The sequence below is a fragment of the Chrysochloris asiatica genome, unplaced genomic scaffold (genome assembly GCF_000296735.1).
Source record: "Chrysochloris asiatica unplaced genomic scaffold, ChrAsi1.0 scaffold00107, whole genome shotgun sequence".
NCBI classification, from domain to species: Eukaryota; Metazoa; Chordata; class Mammalia; order Afrosoricida; family Chrysochloridae; genus Chrysochloris; species Chrysochloris asiatica.
The window spans coordinates 825394-834768 of NW_006408625.1; positions in this window are offsets into that span (position 1 = coordinate 825394).

Here is a 9375-nt window from a genome sequence, read left to right on the forward strand (position 1 = left end):
AAAGGATCAGGCTGAAGTGGGAAATTTTAGCAACAACAACTCCCTGGATGCAGAAACCCCCTTCCACCTTAACTCCGGCTAAACTTGGCTTCTGTAAAAATGCTTATACAAATTCCTCTCATCTGAGTGGGTCTGCCCGACAGGATGCTGTGGCCAGCCAGCCAAGGCTAACCTTGAGAACAGCCGGCCAAAGTTAATCTTGAGAAGTAACTGTCCTAGCAGATGTACCCCTAACCCCCACCCTAACAGCTCATACCCTACCCTTGGTTTGTACAAGATAATGTCAGTCTGACTATGTATAAATACTCTTGGAAAAACTGGGTTGGAGCTGCAGTCTTTCCCACTTTTAGGGAGGCTGTAGTCACTGGTCAGCTAATAAAGGCTTCCTTATTGATCTTGAGAGTCTTGAGTGGTCATCTGGGTAAATTGAGGCACAACAGTCCAAGCTCACCAACATCTCTATAGGAGAAAGACGAGACTGTCTTTACTTGCACAAAAACTTATAGTCTCAGACTTAACATCGTGAAAAATGTCAACACTACCCAAAGCAATCTATAGATATAATACAATCCCAATCCAGGCTCCAACAACATTATTTAAAGAGATGGAAAAACTAATCACCAGCAACATATGGAAAAGAAAGAGATGACAAATAATCAAAACATTACTAAAAATATATAATAATAATAAGAGACTTCTCACTTCCTGATCTCAAAACCTACTACACAGCCACGGGAGTCAAAACAGTCTAGTACTGGTACAATGAAAGACACATAGATCAATGCAAGATAATTGAGAACCCAGATTTAAATCCATCCACCTGTGGCCAGTTGATCTTTGACAAAGGATCAAAGCATATTCCATGGGGAAGAGATAGACTCTTCAACCAATGGTGCTGGCAAAACTGGAAATCCACTTGCAGCTGAATGAGGCAAGACCCATATCTCACACTATGTACAACAATGAGCTCAACATGGATTGAAGACTTCAATGTAAAACTAAAAACTATAAAGACCATTAATAAAAAATAGGGACAAAATTAGGGGCTCTGATACATGGCATAAATACACTATCAAACATAACTCACACAAACAGCAGCAGGCAAAATAAATGACTGGGACCTCCGCAAAATTAGACACTTATGTGCATCAAAAGATTTTACCAAAACAGTAAAAAGAAAACCCACAGACTGAAAAAACATTTTGAAAATGACATTTCAGACAAGGAGCTACTGTCTAAAATTTATAGAACACTTCAACACCTCAATAAGAAGACAAATAATCCAATTTAACAATTAGCAGAGGACATGAACAGACACTTCACTAAAGAAGACATTCAAGCGACCAAGAAGCGTATGAAGAAATGCTCACGACCACTGATCACTAGCCATTAGAGAGATGCAAATCACAACAGTAATGAGATGTCATCTTATGTCAACATTAATAACAAAGTTGGAAAAAACAACAGTAAATAACAAATGCTGGAGAAGGTGTGGAGAATATTTCCACAGTGGTTGTACCATTTTACAGTCCCTCCTATGCTGTTTTCTTTACTAAGCATTGCTTAGCATGAAATTCACCAATGTTGGTGTGTATAAGTAGTTTGTTCCTTTTCATTATTGAATAGTATTCAAATGTATGTATATATAATAATTTATTTATACAGTCACCTAGCAATAAACATTTGGGTTTTATCCAGTTTCTAGCTATTATGAATAAAACTGCTATGAGCTTTTGGTACAAGTCTTTGTAGGGACATGTTTTCATTTCTCTAGCATAAATACTTGGGAATGAGATTACTGGGTCTACGGTGTATGCAAAACTTTAGAAGAAATTACCAACCTGTTTTCCAAAGCGTTCTTCACTTCATCAGCAGTGTGTAAGGGTTCTTCTGCCTCCCATCCAATGCTTAGGATTTTGGTTTTAGTCATTCTAACTGATGTGTAGTGGCATCTCACTCTGGTGCTGAAGGATAAGCACTGCACTGCTAACCAAAGGTCAGTGGTTCAAACCCACCAGCCACTCATCAGAAACACTAAACAGGGTTGCTATGAGTTGGAAATGACTTGATGGCACTAAACAACAGCAATAATTAATTAAGGAGCCCTGGTGGTACTGTGGGTTAGGCATTGCTAACTACAAGATTAAGTGTTCAAATCCACCAGCTACTCAGGGCAAGAATGATGTTGCTGTCTGCTCCCATAAAGATTTAATCTCAGAAATGCTACATAAGGTGGCTATGAATTGTTATTGTTGCTGTTGTTAAGTGCCATCAAGTTGGTACCAACTCATAGCAACCATATGCACAACAGAACAAAACACTGCCCAGTCCTGGGCTAACCTCACAATTGTTGCCACACTTGAGCCCATTGATGCTGCCACTAGTATTCACTTAATGGCAGTGGGTTAATAGCTTCCGATGCTGCGCACACATTCATGTGCTTCTTGACCATATGTCTTCTTTTGTAAAACTTCTGTTCCAACCATTTTCACTTAGGGGAGGGAGAAAAAGTGTTTGTCTTCTTATTTTTTAATTGTAATTGTATATAGTTGCTGGATGGTACAAACCATTAAGTGTTGGCAGTTCTGACTTAACTCAGAAGAACCTCTGAAGAAAGATCTGGCAATCTGCTTCTGAAAGTTCACAGCCTTGAAAATCCTGTAGAGTGTAATACTACTCTGACACACACAGGGTCTCCATGAATTGGAATTGGCTCCATGGCAACTGGCTTAAGGCTTCCTTACATATTCTGGATTCAAAGATTTCAAATATTATGTATTTTGACTATTCTCATTCTGTCACTTGTCTTTTCATTGTTTTAACACTGACATTTAAGAAGCAGAGATTTTAAATTTTATAAAGTATAATTTATCAATTAAGAAAAAATTTATATCTGTGTTTTCTTTCCCTACTTCACAGTTGCAAAAAATTTTGCCTATGTTTGCTCCTACATTTTTGTAGCTTTAGTCTATGTCCATTTTGAATGACATTTTGTAGATGATAACGAAGTATGGCTCCAGGTTAATTTTGTTTTTCACATGGCTGCCCAATTGTTCCAGCACCATTTGTTAAAAACACAATCTTTTCTTTTTATTGTGGTAAATATATATGTATCAAAACATTTGCCTTTTCAACATTCTTCACACGCACAATTCAATGATATTAATTGTATGTAATATATTGCTCCACCATCACTACTATCTATTTCTTGAGTTTTCACTTACCCTGAACATAATTACTTGGTAAAGTGGAGGGTCAGAGAAAAAGAAGAAGACCCCCAAGGAGATGGACTGGCACTAACACAGTGGTAGCAGCAATGGGCTCAAGTATAACAATGATTGTGAGACTGGCACAGGTCGCTATGAGTTGGTACTGACTTGATGGCATCTAACAACAACAGAACATAATAAGCTCACTGTGCCCTAAGCATTGATGACTCATTCCCACTTCATTCTCACTTGCCTGTGAGAACCACTAAAACATCTTGGTTTCTATGAATTTCTGTATTTTAGATACTTAATACAAGAAGGATGATTCAGTATTTGTCCTTTTGTTATGGACTTATTCACTCAGCATAATGTGGCTTTGTGGAGTTCTGGTGTGGAATCGCAGGAAAAAGCACTGGATGGCAAGGTCAGTTTAATCTGCAAGTTCAGTGGTTCCTTGGAAACCCTATACAGGGTTGCTATGCATCAGAACCAACTAAATGACACTTAACAACAACCATGTGACTCAGTAGAACAGCACTGGACTGCTAACCACAAGGACAGCAGTTCAAGTACAGCAGCTGTCTCTCAGAAGAAAGATTAGACTTTCTTCCCCCTGTAAAGTTTACAGCCTTGGAAACCCTATTCAAGGTCTCTTTGAGGCAGAAGCAACTTGACAACATTTTCTCCACAATTAAACACCAGCAGTCCTATTTCTTAGAACAAAATAAGAAGAGTAGGGCACTATTGGGAAAATGGTATACCACGTATCAGGACATTTCTTGTTAAGACCACAGCCTTCAGTATGGATTATATCTCAGTGTAAAGAAAACAAAAATCCTTACCACTGAACCAATAAAAAAACATTCTTATCAACGGAGAAAAATTGAAGTTGTCAAGGACTTCATTCTTCTTGGATTAACCATAAACACTCACAGAAGCAGCAGTCAAGAAATCAAACGATGTAGTACATTAGGCAAATCTGCTGCACAAGACCTTTTTAAAGTGTTGAAGAGCAAAGATGTCAGCTTGAGGACTAAGGTGTACCTGACCCAAGCCATGGTATTTTCAATAACCTCATATGCATGCGAAAGCTGGACAGTAAATAAGGAAGACCGTAGAAGAATTGATGCTTTTGAGTTATGGTGTTGGAGGAGAATATTGAAAGTGCCATGGGCTGCCAAAAGAACCAGCAGATCCATGTTGGAAGAAGTGCAGCCAGAGTGCTCCTTGGAGGCCAGGATGGCCAAACTTCATATCTCATACTTCGGACATATTGTCAGGAGGGACAAGTCACTGGAGAAAGATATCATGTTTGGTAGGGTGAAGGGTCACAGAAAAAGAGGAAAACCCCCAAAAAGATGGATTGGCCAGGTGGCAGCATCAAGCATGGCAACAATAGTGAAGTTGGCCCAGGATCGGACAGTGTTTTGTTCTGCTGTGCATAGGGTTGCTATGAGTCAGTAACAACTCGATGGCACCTAACAACAACAAACCTGTGGTCTTTTCTTTACGCCTTCTTTGGAAAGCCCAGATATCATTGTTAATGGTCTTCTTTATAAGTAAGTTTCACAAGGATTATTATCATGCTCCTAGGTGAGGGAGACAGTTGGCCAGGAACCATTACTAAATAACTAGTGTCCATGGATGTGTCTTTGGGGAAAAAAACTGTCACACATATGACTGTTGTTGTTAAGTGCCATCGAGTTGGTACAGGCTCATAGTACCCTCTATAAGGTGTCTGAGAAGTGGCTGATGGGTTTGAACTGCTGACCTGTAGTTAGCAGTCCAGTGCTTAACCTACATCACCACACCAGGTCTCTACATGTGGGTCAGTGGTTTCAAATGAGGCTGAACCTATTATTTTCTTCAATGTTTAATCTTGAAAAGGAATGACAAAAACATAGTCAATATTTTGTTAAGATGGTAGAGTGCCATTTGTGAAAAATATTTCTTTATATAGTTATATTTTATATAACTAAAACACATACACAATTTACATATTTGTCTGTGGATTATCAAGTTTTTTTCATAAACTTATCAGTATAGGTCAATCTTAACAATTCAATTTAGTTCCAGTTTCAAGTAACTAAATCCTTTGTAACACCATAGAAAAGATATACATTAGAAATATTACTCTTTTGTTCTCAGGAGATTTGGATGTTTTCACTGTTTATGATTCACAGAACTGCAAAAATTCAGGAGTAAACTATATAATGGATTATACAATTTAAATAATGATTCTGGGAGTCAGGGCATGATGGTGGACTAGGCAGAAGGGCTCTGTAGCAAAGATATAGAACACCAGATGAGATTGATTCAGAGAATGGTCCTGAACTCTGAGCTGTACATAAAGGGATAAGTAAGTGGAGCAAGTGCTTACCAGGTGAAAGAGTTGGACAGATGAAAAAAAGAAGTGATTTCTGATTTGGGGTGGCTAACATGACCTGTTAGAGTCCTGGTGTGGCTCTGGCTCTGTGGGTTAATGTGCCAGACTGAGAAGCCATTTTTACTGCAAGGTTGGCAGTTTAAGCTCACCAGCTGCTCCTTGGAAATGCTATACAGGGTCACTATGGGTTGGAACTGACTTGACTGGCACTTAACAACAACAACAACATGACCTGCAGCAGCCATTTTGAACAGGTGTGAGCAGATTGAGAAAAAAGAAAATATTCCCTTTGCAAAAACCTACTTGTGACTCATGGAGACAAAGTGTTGTTTCTTTGTGCTTCTTCTCTCTTATGGGATTGTTTTCTCTTCTGGCCTCACCTAACAGGAGATAGCAACTGGTGCTGCACAACCCAACTGCAGCCATACTTTCTTCACCCCCACCAACTGAGACAGAGTCAACACCAGCTCTGGTAGGAGATCCGGTAGCATAGTGCTTATGAGTTGGGCTGCTAACCTCAAGATCAGCAATTTGAAACTACCAGCCATCCCATGGGATAAAGATGAGGCTTTGGGATCCCATAAAGATTTACAGCCTCGGAAACACTATATAGTTTATATGAGTCAGTATTGACTCCACAGCACACCAGTACCACCATATACTGGACCAAAGATGATAACCAGTGTCTGCTAAATTCATCAAACCTGAACGTCACAAATAGAAAACACAGAATGGTGCACAAGCTCATTTCTTGATCACACCCACCAGAAAACAGTTGGTGAATGGCTAAGAATACATCAAAATACATTCATCAATTTAATATAAACATAACAACTATGACTCAAAAACAACAGATCTATTCATGTTAAAAAAAAAAGCAAGATAGAGTAGCTAAAACAAACAACCAAGAAGCAAAGCTATAAAATGCATCTGAGGAAAAAGAGGTATTGGAAGTGCCTAAAACAGAGTTCAGAAGAATGATATTTGAGTACCTCAAAACTACTGACAGAAAAGTAAAGAAAAACAAGGGAAAATTCAGAAAAGTGCTACAGGAACAATCAAACAAAATAGATAAAGGGTTAGAGATAATACAAAACCTGCCAACAAAAATCCAGACTATTAACACTAAGATATCAAAAATGGACAAAACACTGAAAAGACAAAGGAATAGGTTTGAAACAATTGAAGTCAGAATTAGTGAGCTGGAAGCTGTATCTTTCAATATTAGTTAAAAGAACAATCAGAAAAAAATAATGAAAGAAAGCCTAGGATTCATGTGGATGATTGGAATTCCAGAACAGGAAGAGACAAAGAAAACCACAGAAAAGACAGTTGAAGAACTTCTGGAAGAAACTTTCCCTACCATCATGAAATTAGAAGATAATCATTCAAGGAACTAAATGAACTCCAGGTAGGATAGGCCCTAAAAGAAAATCACCAAGACGTATCATAATCAAACTCTCCAAAATCAAAGACAAGAGAAAAATCTGAAAGCAGCTTGGGAAAACCATAAGATTAAGCTCTGATTTCTCAGAAGAAATCATTCAGGCAAGAAGACAAAGGGGAACATATACAAAACACTGAAAGAAAAAAACTTGCAATCAAGAATCATACACCCAGCAAAGCTATCCCTCAAATATGACGGTGAAATTAGAACATTTCCAGATAAAGAGGAATTAAAGGACCTTGTAAAAACCAAGCCAACTTTCCAAAACACACTAAAGGGAACTCTTTGGGCTGAGAACCAACAAGAGCAGACAACAATCAGAGATTGACATACACAGCAACACCACCAGGAATTCAGTCCAGATATGAAAATGCCCAGAGTAGAACAGAACTGCAAGACTAAAAATAGGGAGCCAGAGATTTCAATGTATTATCAGGACAACTACAAAGTGAATGGAGGGGAAAATATAATTACTGAGTTTTAGGTAGTGAGGAAGTCAGGTAGATTTTAAGATAAATCGGACTGTTTCAAAATGGGAAAGAAATTAATAAAGTACAAGGTAACCTCAAAGAAAATCAACACATCTTCACATCAAATCAAGATAAGGAAAGCACATGAAGACTTTGTAAATATTAAAACTGTGAAGAAATTGACAAGAAAAAAAACACAAAAAAATGAACTAATCACAGGAAAGCAGGCAGAACAAAGAAACAAACAGCACCACAAGAAAACATACAGTAAAATGACTGTAAGCAAGTCATACCCTTTGACAGTTACATTGAACATCAATGGATTAAATGTACCAGTCAAGAAACAGGACAGTAGAATGGATAAGAAAACAGGATCCTTCAATATGGTGTCTACAAGAGTCACACCTTAACAAAAAGAAAAACATAGATTAAAAATGAAAGGATAGAAAGAATATATCAAGTTAATTGCAATAAAAAATGAGGAGTGGCAATATTAATCTCTAAAATAAACTTTAAAGCAAAAACCAGCATAACAGATAAAGATGGACATTATCTCATAATTAAAGGGTTAATTGAACAAGAGGACATAACCATAACAAATATCTATGATCCCAATGAAAAAGCCTCAAAATACATAAATCAAACTCTAATAAAATTGAAGACAGAGATAGACAACTCTATTATGATAGTGGGAGATTTTAATACACCACTTTAGAAAAAAGACAGAATAATCAGGAAGAAAATCAACAAAGACACAGAGGAATTGAACAATTTGATCAATTTTACCTCATAGGTTTGTACAGAGCAGTCAACACAACAACAGCACAATACATATTCTTTTCCAGTGCACATAGAACTTTGTCCAGAATAAACCATGTGTTAGGTCATAAAGCAAGTCTCAATAAATTTTAAAACCTCAAAATACTACAAAACATCTTCTCAGATTACAATGCTATAGAACTAGAAATCAACAACAGGAAGATCAAGAAAATAAAATCAAATATATGGAAACTGAATAACACTGCTTAAAAGCTACTAGATAGTAGAACAAATAAAAATTTCCTAGAAACAAAGGAACACAAAAACAGGACATAACAAAACTTTTGGGACATAGCAAAAGCAGTGCTGAGAGGGCAATTTATAGCAATAAATGTAAACATCCACACACAAAAAAGAACCAAATTCAACACATTAACACATCTCCAACAATTAGAATTATATGGCGCTAATGGAGGGGGCGGCGGCTGAACCACGTGAGAGAACTGCGCCCCAGACAACGGAGCAGCGAGGTGAGAGATGTCTGGAGACCAGGTCGACAGGGGGTCGGTGGGGGCACTGCCTAGTGGGAAGAGACTGCAGCAGCCAGCCAGGCTGTCCTACTTACCCCAGACCCGAGGGCACCTAACCTTTGGATCTTGGCTTTGAGGCGGGTCGACCAACTTAGAGACCCACAAGCGCAGCCCAAAGCATCTCATTACAACCCTGTCGGCCCTGCTGTGCTTCCTCCTCTTGACTGACACGACATCCAAGGACGGAAATCCCACCTTTGAGCTGGACTTAAGGGCTGCAGTGCAAGGAGATTAGTGTTTAACAGCGACCACACAACCGCCACTCATCTGTCTGTCGTGCTGTGGTGGTTTGAATTGCTGTGATTCTGAAGGCTATGCCACCGGTTTTTTAAATAACCAGCAGGGTCACCCATGGTGGACAGGTTTCAGATGAGCTTCCAAACAAAGACAGACTAGGAAGAAAGAGTGACAAACTACTTCCAAATCGCTAGTAACTGAAAACTCTATGAATAGCAGAGAAACACTGTCAGATACAGGACCAGAAGGTGGGAAGGCACTCAGAATGCGACTGGGG